Source organism: Micropterus salmoides, unplaced genomic scaffold (genome assembly GCF_014851395.1).
Source record: "Micropterus salmoides isolate LMB-PRFRI ecotype aquatic unplaced genomic scaffold, ASM1485139v1 Ms_hic_scaffold_15, whole genome shotgun sequence".
In the NCBI taxonomy this organism is placed as follows: domain Eukaryota; kingdom Metazoa; phylum Chordata; class Actinopteri; order Centrarchiformes; family Centrarchidae; genus Micropterus; species Micropterus salmoides.
In genome coordinates this window covers 31,627,124-31,637,550 of record NW_024040596.1, presented here as the reverse complement: position 1 = coordinate 31,637,550, position 10,427 = coordinate 31,627,124, and the positions used below count along the sequence as shown (strand labels likewise).

At 47.2% G+C, this 10,427-nt stretch overlaps 1 long non-coding RNA gene across 1 annotated transcript; it reads left to right on the top strand.

Annotated features, from left to right (window-relative positions):
• Positions 1 to 475: 475 nt before the first annotated feature.
• Positions 476 to 1,938, top strand: LOC119903477. The gene is made up of 2 exons (XR_005444518.1): positions 476 to 1,313; positions 1,841 to 1,938. It is a non-coding gene; the product is annotated as an uncharacterized LOC119903477 (long non-coding RNA).
• Positions 1,939 to 10,427: the final 8,489 nt, after the last annotated feature.

Below are 10,427 nucleotides of genomic sequence, written 5' to 3'. Positions count from 1 at the left end.
TTAGCACACTGTATAACTGGTAGTCAACAGGTGCGTTCGAGATAACTGGCTGACTTTTGCCGACTTGATAGATAGGGGAATAAAAACAGCACCGTCAAGTGAAAGAATAGTATAGCGTTTAAAAGCAGAACTTTAATGCATTTTCATGCAATTCTCGGCAGGATATGCAAAATTCGGCATAAACTCCCCAGTTACACTGTCAATCTGTGGGAAACACTGTGTAGTGTGTTAAATATGAATGTATTATAATAAAAAGTTTTATTAAATTCATGGAACTTCATGAATAATTTTCTTGGGCTTAAAATTAATACAGATTTTCCAAACGGCAGTGAAGTTGGTATTAAATTTCATCCTAGGTGGTATTAAAAAAGGTCTTAAATTTAACTTTGAGAATCCTGGGGGTACCCTGGGTTGGGGTCTCACTGATTGTCTAGTGTTTTCACCTGTGTATAATTGGTTTATCCTTCACCTGTATTTAAGTGGTTTGCTTCACTCAATGCTGGTTCATTGTTTCTAAGGTCCATGTCTCGTGTTTGGATTACCTGTTTTAATGTTTCATGTTTTGGATGTTACCTTCCAAGGACCATTTTCAGTTGCTGCTCCCTGTTTGTGAATTTGGACTCAACACTTTCACCAAGTTTCACCTGTTTGTCCCAATAAATCTCACCAACTGCATCTGTTCCATTTTCCGTGTCTGCCCTTGGGTCCATACCCTGATACTCCGTGTAGCCTCACAGCTACACGTAACAGAATGAACCAGCCTGAAATGGACCCAGCGGATACTTGCGCTGATGTGAGTTTTAACTTGTTTTTGGACTTGGAGTTGAGGAAGATGTGGGAGAGTGCCAGAAATGTCATTTATTGGAAAGCTATTGTTTCTTTGGCACGGGAAATGGCATTTTCGGACCCCTGGCTAATAGACTCACTGCCAAGCCAGGCCACAAGCTTTTTCCTCACCTCAGCTCCTCAGTTGGCTAGCCACCTGCCTGTTTCCCGGCCCACTGGCCTTGAGCTCCAGCGTCCTAGTCTCCACATGCCTGATTCCTGCTAGTCTCCTGGTTGGTAGCCTTTTTCTGTCTGCCCCTGTTCCGGCTAGTGCCTCAGCAGCTAGCCTCCTGCCTGCCTGTGTCTGTTCCCCCTCCTGTGAAGTCATCTGCAGGGTGACGTGGACGCAGTCGCCGCCGCCGTGTCTCACCGCACTCAAGATCTGCTGAGCCTCCGCTCCCCAGCTCTGCTGAGCCTCTTGTAAGGTCATCTGGAGGGCAAGGCGGACGCGTTTGCTGCTGCCGCCGTGTGTCTCCATCCAGGACAAGGTCTAACTTCTTTGTCAACAAGACAAATACAAACCTATGTCCTTGATAAACTCTTTATACAAATGTTTAATAAAGCCTGACTACTAGCCATACTACTTAACGCTAGACACCATTGGCGTATACTACCTTTAAAATGACAAATAGCCTACCTACGTGTTACAATTTGTAATTTGTGTGATTTTGATTTACAAATACTTATAGTGGTAGCTATTTTGAAGGCAAAGTCAAAGTTCCAAGACCCATGCATTCAGACTTTCAATGGTTTGGATAATGCTAATCAGTTGCTTACCATTGTCACAATGCGTGGTGTAGTGAAGAAAAGTTACATCCTCCGGGGATTGTAAAAAAATAAATAAAAACACTTCACTTGACTTAAAACTATGAATAGAGGGCATGCACATGATGTAACAGAACGCAGTTATGACATCAACCCTCTATTGAGACATAATGATCCCACTAGAATGTCCTGTTTTCATCTTCAAAGGCAACGGAATGGAACCAACCATAATTTTGTTGCTTTGATGCAGGATTCTAGAACTCTGCTGTACGGATCTACTACAGACCACTACTTCGGTCTACAGTCTACTCCACACCATTAAAGTCTATGGGCCTTTCTCAATCTGCATTCTTGTCTGTACTTGTGTTCTTGTGTCCTTGTGAAACATCTGTGGTGGCCCAAGTACAGTCCTAATACACAAGTTCACATTTTGCCATAAGCATTTAAAATTCACTTAAGTGTTATTTTACCGAGGATGATCGGTTGGTTACTTGTGTGAACTTGCCAGCACAAATATCCCAGCAGTCATTTCTGCATTTGAGCAAGGAGTGGGAAGCAGAGAAAGGCCAACACAACGGTATGTTTGTTTTTTCAATTTTTGTATGCTGTTTAATCACTAAATTCACTTCCGAGATTGTTTAAGGCGAGAAATATCCAATATTGACATTTTATTGATGGTGAATCAAAATGTTCTCCAACATTTCTGGAATTGAGAAGCTCCACAGTGCCTGCGGGGGTAGCTAGCCAGCAGGCCAGTCAGGCTCACAGAGCCCTTCACAGTCTCACAGACCACTGCAGAAGACGACCGCAGAGCAACAGTGGCATATGAAAGCCTGGCCCAGAACTGTAAGACAATTTAAATTTTCGTACCACTGTTATTGTGTCAATCCATTCTGAATAACGTTTTAATATTTTTATTTGAGCAAGGAGTGGGAAACAGAAAGGCCAACACAACAGTATGTTTTTGTTTTCGGTTTTTGTATGCTGTTTAATCACTAAATTCACTTGGCGAGAAATAAACTTTTTTTGAGCGGCCACTTTACTTTACTGAATTTCCTTAAAACGGACAAAGTTATTATTGTAGGGGATTTTAATATTCATGTGGACATTGAGAATGACAGCTTCAGTACTGTGTTTATCTCTCTGTTAGATTCCATTGGCTTCTCTCAGAGTGTTCATGAACCGTCTCACTGTTTTAACCACACCCTCAACCTTGTTCTGGTATACGGTATTGAAATAGAACATTTAATAGTGTTCCCACAGAATCCCTCTTTATCCGAACTACACGCCACAAAAATTTCTATACAAGATGTCTGTCTGATAGTGCTGTAGCTAAATTTAAGGATGCGATTCCATCAGCTCTAAATTCATTATCAGATCACAAAGTAACGGAGGACTCTTTTGCTAATTTCAGTCCCTCCCAAATCACTCATCTTGTTGATAGTGCTGCAGGCTCGCTGCGAATGACACTCGACTCTGTAGCCCCTCTAACAAAGAAAATACTAAAACAAAGACGGTTAGCTCCATGGTATAATACTGAAACTCGCAAATTAAAGCAAATATCACAGAAACTTGAGGAATTGGTGTTCCAAACTGGAAAATTCTCGTTTCATTTGGCAAGATAGTCTTAAAACTTATAGGAAGGCCCTCCGTAATGCCAGAGCAGCGTACTACTCGTCATTAATAGAGGAAAATAGGAACAACCCCAGGTTTCTTTTCAGCACTGTAGCCAGGCTGACAGAGATTCACAGCTCTATTGAGCCAAGTATTCCCATAACTCTGTTGCCTAGTGCTTGCTCCTGGTGGGAATTATTGGGCTTCTGTAAATATCACAGAGTACGGTCTAGACCTGCTCTTATGAAAAGATAACTGAGATAACTGTTGTGATTTCCCGCTATATAAATAAAACTGAATTGTGTCCAGCACACTGACACGTTTAATTGATTACATCGCTATTTAAGATAAATGTGGTGTTACCATTTGAGGACATACACAGTCCATGTTCACAGATAATCAACTACCTTTAAATTTTTAGGCTAATCTTATCTTGGAAACTGTGTTCCACGATGTTTCAAAGTTTAGATCAGATTTAATTTTCTGACGATCCTATGATTCTTGTACTGAGAGAGGGAGAACGAGAGAGAGGGTTAGGGAAACCTATACATCTGTAAAGATTATCAATTATCCAGGTCATGGTTATCCAATAAAAGTTGAATCAAGAGCAACTGGACTTTGTTATAGATACTTAAAGACGTTTTAAATCTCATCAAACAGGTTTCTTCAGTTCTGAACTGTCTTGCCAAGTCTACAACCAAGTCCAGTTGTCCTCAACTCAACTTTTCTTGTAAACAGCTACAGTATACAGTCTCACAAAAGAGTACACCCCTGACATTTTTGTAAATATTTGATTATGTCTTTGGCTGACAACACTAAAGAAAGGACACTTTGCTACAATGTAAAATAGTGAGTTTGCAAGCTTGTCTGTATAGCTGTTCCCTCAAAATGACACACACAGCCCTTGATGTCTAAACCGCTGGCAACAAGTCAGTACACCTAAGTGAAAATGTCCAATTTGGGACATTTTCCCTCCCCAGTGTCATGTGACCCATTAGTGTGAATGGTGGTGTGTTAAATTTGGTGTTATAGCTCTCACACTCTCATACTGGTTATTGAAAGTTTAACATGGACAATTACATGGATTACTGGAACCATGTCCAGTGTGGTCTGATGAGAGACAAACTTAGTTGTTTCAGATGGTGTCAAGCATGTGTGGCAGCAACCAGGTGAGGAGTACAAAGACAAGTGTGTCTTACCTACAGTCAAGCATGGTAGTGGAAGTGTCATGGTCTGGGGCTGCATGAGTGCTGCCGGCACTGGGGAGCTACAGTTCACTGAGGGAACCATGAATGCCAACATGTACTGTGACACACTGAAGCAGAGCATCATCCCCTCCCTTTTGGAGACTGGGCTGCAGGGCAATATTCCAATATGATAACGACCCTTAACACACCTCCAAGACAACCACTGCCTTGCTATTGTTGAGGGTAAAGGTGATGGACTGGCTAAGCACATCTAGACCTAAACCCTATTGGGCATCTGTGGGGCATCCTCAGATGGAAGGTGGAGGAGCCCAAGGTCTAACATCCACCAGTTCTGTGATGTTGTCATGGAGGAGTGGAAGATGACTCCAGTGGCAACCTGTGAAGCTCTGGTGAACTCAATGCTCAAGAGGGTTAAGACAGTGCTGGAAAATAATGGTGGCCACAAAATATTGACACTTGGGGCCCAATTTGGACATTTTCACTTAGGGGTGGACTCACTTTTGTTGCCAGCAGTCATTTCTTCAGTGTTGTCACATGAAAATATATAATCAAATATTTACAAAATGTGAGGGGTGTGTAAAAAAAAAAAACAACACAAAAAAACTACTAACTGAATACTTAAAATAAGGTTCTCTCTATCTTCGGTCTCTATACACCTTTAATTGCCTTGGGTTTCTGTATTTAAGAATTTGTAACACCACTATCACTAGGCTAGGCTTATCTAACTTCTATTAGCTCTGTAAAGTCACACTAAACCTACATTGGAGTAACTAGCATGCAGCAATAAAATACATGTACAACCTTGTCAACAACACACCAATATTTACCTCGTGTTCATATAACTTAAGCATAGAATAATAATGCAACACATCAGGGTTAGTTTAGAAATAATAAATCCCCACTTTACTTTGGCAACTTTAACATAAACAATAAAATAAATTTATATTCAGTCTCTTTGGAATATCCCTATTCCTGAATACCAGGGTAAAGCAATTATATTAATCCCCCTCAGCAAGCACAAACACATACACAAGCTGGCATATAAAAAATGAAAATAAAATAAAAACCCCAAGCTTCATTGCAGGCCTGTTGCGATGCTTGAGAGCAACGATACTTAATCTATTGGTCCACTTCACTCAAAGGAACAACAGAATAAAAGAGTTTTACCTTAGGTAACAGTTCAGTCCACTGTGTAGAGTTCAACAGTCTTTCCCGGTATCCAGTAAAACAACGGCAAGCAGGTGTCCAAAGATGGTGTGGTCTGTCCGTGCTCTGTAGCTATACAAGTCTCTAGGTCTCTGGTGGCGAACAGGAGTGCAAACACGCGTCCAAACTGGTGTGGCTCTAAGCTTTGGCTTTGTAACTATCAGATAACTCTTAAGGGTTTTCACATCAAACAGTGAACTACGCCAATAGTATACAGCTGAGTTAGCTATACAGTGGCTAAGAGTCCATTCACTTTGCTAATGAATGCTAACACAAAACACTGTCAGCAAACAAGCTACAATACGCCGCAAACAACTGTACGATACATATCTAGCAGAAATGTCTGACTTCTCACAAAAAGTACACATGATGATAATCTGTGGTAAGACTGTCTAATTGATAGTCTTAAGACACCAACTTACTAGATACTACATTGCATGAACTTCACACACATTTAGCGGTTGTTCGTAGTGCAGCTACCACTTATTTTCTGTACATTTTTACTCTCTTCCTGTGCACCTCTGAACCCGCCCACATAGACCAATGAATAACCAGTACCATTATCCTTATTCTCACATTCTATTTCCTCTTTACTACACAGAACTATTCAAAATAAAATGTTAATAACTGCACATATGTCAAACATATTTATTACACTATACTGCATTTTAACAACAATGTATTTGTTTTACTAGATCACATGCTTTATATCTTTTCAGTTTATCAAAATGTATGGCATTTTTTAAACTGGCTACGTATCTCTATCAGCCAATATTACTGAAGGTGCAATTATCAAAATATGATGATCTGTTTCTATGATGACAAGCAGCGCAGTGTCCCTGTTACACCAGTGAACATACCCGAAGTCACAGCTACGGGGTTTCGCTCAAAGACACTCTTGAAAGTGACTGCATAATCAGTCGCTCTCCCGTTACACACACTCTGGGCTTAAAGCATGCATCTGTCTTTCCACTGCAACTCTGCACTGCGATTTAACGTGTACACACACACACACACACACACGGATACAAGTCGCCGCTATCTTGTGATTGACAGGTCACCATGGTAGCGACCTGAGTTGTAAGTTGTTGTCTTACCTGGAAGTCCTGACGAAGCAGTATAGACCATGTCTGGTAATCAGTTCCGACAATGTGTTTTTCCATGCCCACGCTAAATTGCGGCTGGGGAGACTCATGAGATGTGTGTTTCCTGTCTGGGGATGTCGCACGCCCAGGCAGCTCTCGAGGGGGCTGCCTGCGGCCATGGCGAGGCCCGGTCCCTGAGGGTGCTGAGGTCTCGTGCGGCTCTCTTTCGGAAGACGGTCGGATGCGCTCTCCCCGTGGCTCAGGCCCCGCGGTTGCTGAGGCGTTGCGGCGGCTACGGTCATGGGGATCGCAGCGTGATATCTCCGAGGGCGTCGGGACGGCTGAGGCCTTTTTCCGGTCCTCGTCTGCTGACTCCGCCTCCTCTCTTCCCCGTTCGGAAGCCCGTTCTCGGCTTCTCCCGCCTGAGGTATGAGTTTGGAGAGGCTTGCACAGTCTGATTCTGAGGAGCTTGATGTGCTTAGTCATCATAGAGGATGACTTCCGGGAGCCGGGCCGATGTCATCAGTCTGCACCCAGCTATGAGAGGTGGGGCAGGAGCCGCGGGCTGGCAGTAACCTCAATGAGCTTTTCTGCAGCCCAAGCGCCACCCCCGCGTCGATCCTCGCCATTCTTTCCTGATTTACACAATGAGTTGTGCTATCTTTCTCCCACCCTCACTTCATTCCTTCAGACGCAGCATTGGTGGCTATGGAGCGCCATCTGTGGCTCAACCTCTCAGGCATCCAGGGGAAGGAGAAGGCTTTTCTCCTGGATGTGCCCCTCTCTCCTACTGGCTTGTTTGGTGAGGCAGTGGATGCTGTCATCAGCAGGGCAATATCATATTTTTGAGCAATATCTCCCCCGCCGGTCTGGGTACTGGACGGCGAAGGCTGAAGAGAGACGAGCTCAGCCCTCGTCAAGCTCCTACCACCGGAGCCAGAAGCGAAGCGTCGCTTCCCGTAGTCCCTCTCAACAAACCTGGGACGCGAGGTGCTCCACAGCCCCCCGAGAAGACGGGTCTGAGGACCGTCATTCAGTCTCGGTGGACTCGGGGAAGAGGTCCTGAGGTTTCGAGTAGGGGGGCCCACCACCACCACCGCCCTAAGAGAGACTGACCGAGGTCCCCATCCATCGTGGCGGCTCAGGCAACAGGCTCTATTTTCCCGCTCGGCACACGCTAGCCGCCAGCGAGCTTTCACCAGTCTGCCCGCATCGAGGGGTTGCAGCTGGAAAACGATCGGGCTCACACACCGTGGGTCGCCAGCGAGTTTTCCCTGGCGGTCCTCCGCTTCAGGGTGCCACCGGGGACCTACGCATAACACCGGCCCCGAGGGGCTGGTTCCCTTAGCGGATTTTGTAGAAGCATGGCGGAGCCTTGCAAACATTTCCTCGTGGGTCCTGCGCACCATAGTGGATGGCTACTCTGCCTTCTCTGAGGAGATTCAGGTTCAGGATGCTCACCATCCACGCCATCGTCAGTTCCGAGGATTGGTTTGTCACGATAGATCTGCAAAGACGCTTTTTTCCAGTCTCCATCCGTCCCTCTCACAGGAAGTTCCTGAGGTTTGCCTTTGGGGGCGCGGCTTACCAGTATCGGGTTCTTCCGTTCGGCCTAGCACTCTCTCCCCGCACGTTCACCAAATGCATGGATGCAGTTCAGGCCCCGCTGAGGCTCCAGAGCATCTGCATATTGAACTACATCGACGACTGGCTCATCCTGGCCCAGTCTCGGGAGTTAGCGGTTCGGCATTGAGATGTCGTCCTCGCCCACCTTCAGCGTTTGGGGCTGCCGCTCAACGCAAAGAAGAGCGTGCTGACGCCCGCCCAACGGACTACGTTCCTAGGGGTGGTGTGGGACTCGATGCGGGCCCACCTGTCTCCCGCACGCGTCTAGTCCATTTTGTCCTCATTGACCAGAGTGCAGTTAGGCTGCACCATCACTGTAAAACACTTTCAGAGGGTGTTGGGTCTCCTGGCAGCAGCGTCCAGTATAATACCTTCTGGACTACTGCACATGAGAGCCCTGCAGTGGTGGCTAAAATCCAAGGGATTCTCCCCGAGGGGAAATCCGCTCAGTCTGATACGGGTTACGAGCAGGTGCCTTCGTTCCCTGTCTGTATGGAGGAAATCTTGGTTCCCAAGGTCCTGTGTTGGGAGCGATCTGTCGCCGAATAATTATTACGACAGACGCCTCACTCACGGGATGGGGCGTGGTCATGGACGGCTGCTTTGAAGAGTCTCCTGGCAGGAGCAGCATTTCTCCTGGCACATAAATTGCCTGGAAATGTTGGCAGTATTCAGAGCTCTGAGGAGTTTTCTTCCCGCTCTCCGCGGTCGCCACGTCCTTGTCAGAACCGACAATACGGCAGTGGTGGCCTATTTGAATCACCAGGGGGGTCTGAGCTCGCGCCCGTAATGCAGACTGGCACATCAGATCCTCCTGTGGTCCCAGCAGAGACTGCTGTCCCTCAGAGCGATGTACGTCCCTGGCACTCAGAATCAGGGAGCAGACCTGCTGTCGAGACAGGGGCTGAGGCCCGGGGAATGGAGACTCCACCCTGAGGTGGTGGAGTTATTATGCGAAAAGTTCAGCCCCATAGACGTGGACTTGTTTGCGTCTTGAGAGACTACTCACTGTCCCCTGTGTTTCTCCCTCTTGCTCCCAGCCCCACTAGGGCTGGATGCCATGGTGCAGATGTGGCCGAGGCTGCGTCTGTATGCTCTTCCCCCAGTTGCTCTGCCCCCGGTGGTTCTGGAGGGGGTCCGTCAGGACGGTGTCAGCCTACTGTCAGTAGCCCCGTGTCTGGCCGGCCCGAGTGTGGTTCTCGGACATAATATTGCTCCTAGAGGGCCCGCCCTGGCAGGTCCCTCTGAGGAGAGACCTGCTGTCCCAGGCGGAGGACCAGGCCTTTCACCCGCGCCCCGTCCTGTGGCAGCTATGGGTCTGGCCCCTGTGGGGGCGCAGTTCCTAGAGGCGGTCCTGACGATAGGAGCAGTCGAGACGCTGCTCAACTCCAGAGCCCTGTCCATGAGAAGGATGTATGGCCTGAAGTGGAATGTGTTAAAATGCCACCTGGTGTAGAGAACGGGCGGTGAACCCAGTTACCTGCTCGGTAATTATGATACTGGAGTTCTCCAGCACCGTTTCTCTGCTGGCCTCTCCCCGTCCACGCTCAAAGTATATGTGGCTGCCATTGCAGCATTTCACACCCCTCTGAGTGATGGGCCCTTGGGGAAGCTTCCACTGGTCGTGCGCTTCCTCCGTGGAGCCCGGAGGATGAGAGCCGTGACTCGTTCCAGGGTTCCCATCTGGGACCTGGCAGTGGTTCTCGAAGCGCTGGCTGAGGCCCCCTTCGAACCCCTGGAGTCGGCTGAGGCCAAGCACCTGACCCTTAAGATGGCCTTTCTCCTCGCTATCACCTCTCTGAGGAGGGTGGGGGATCTCCAGGCACTTGTGGTTTCTCCCCGATGCCTGGAGTTTGCCCCGGGGAGGGTCAGGGCCATCCTGTACCCTTTTCCAGGCTATGTCCCTAAGGTTCCGGCCAGATTGGCAGGGTCCACGGTGCTGCAGGCGTTTCATCCCCCACCTCATGTGACGGCGGAGGACGGGAGACTTCATCTGCTCTGCCGGCGTGCTTATATACACCTCCGGTTACGCCATCAAACGCTACCGTTCTAGCAACACCAATACGATTGGAGTAGTTTCATTCATAGTTCAGCCCTG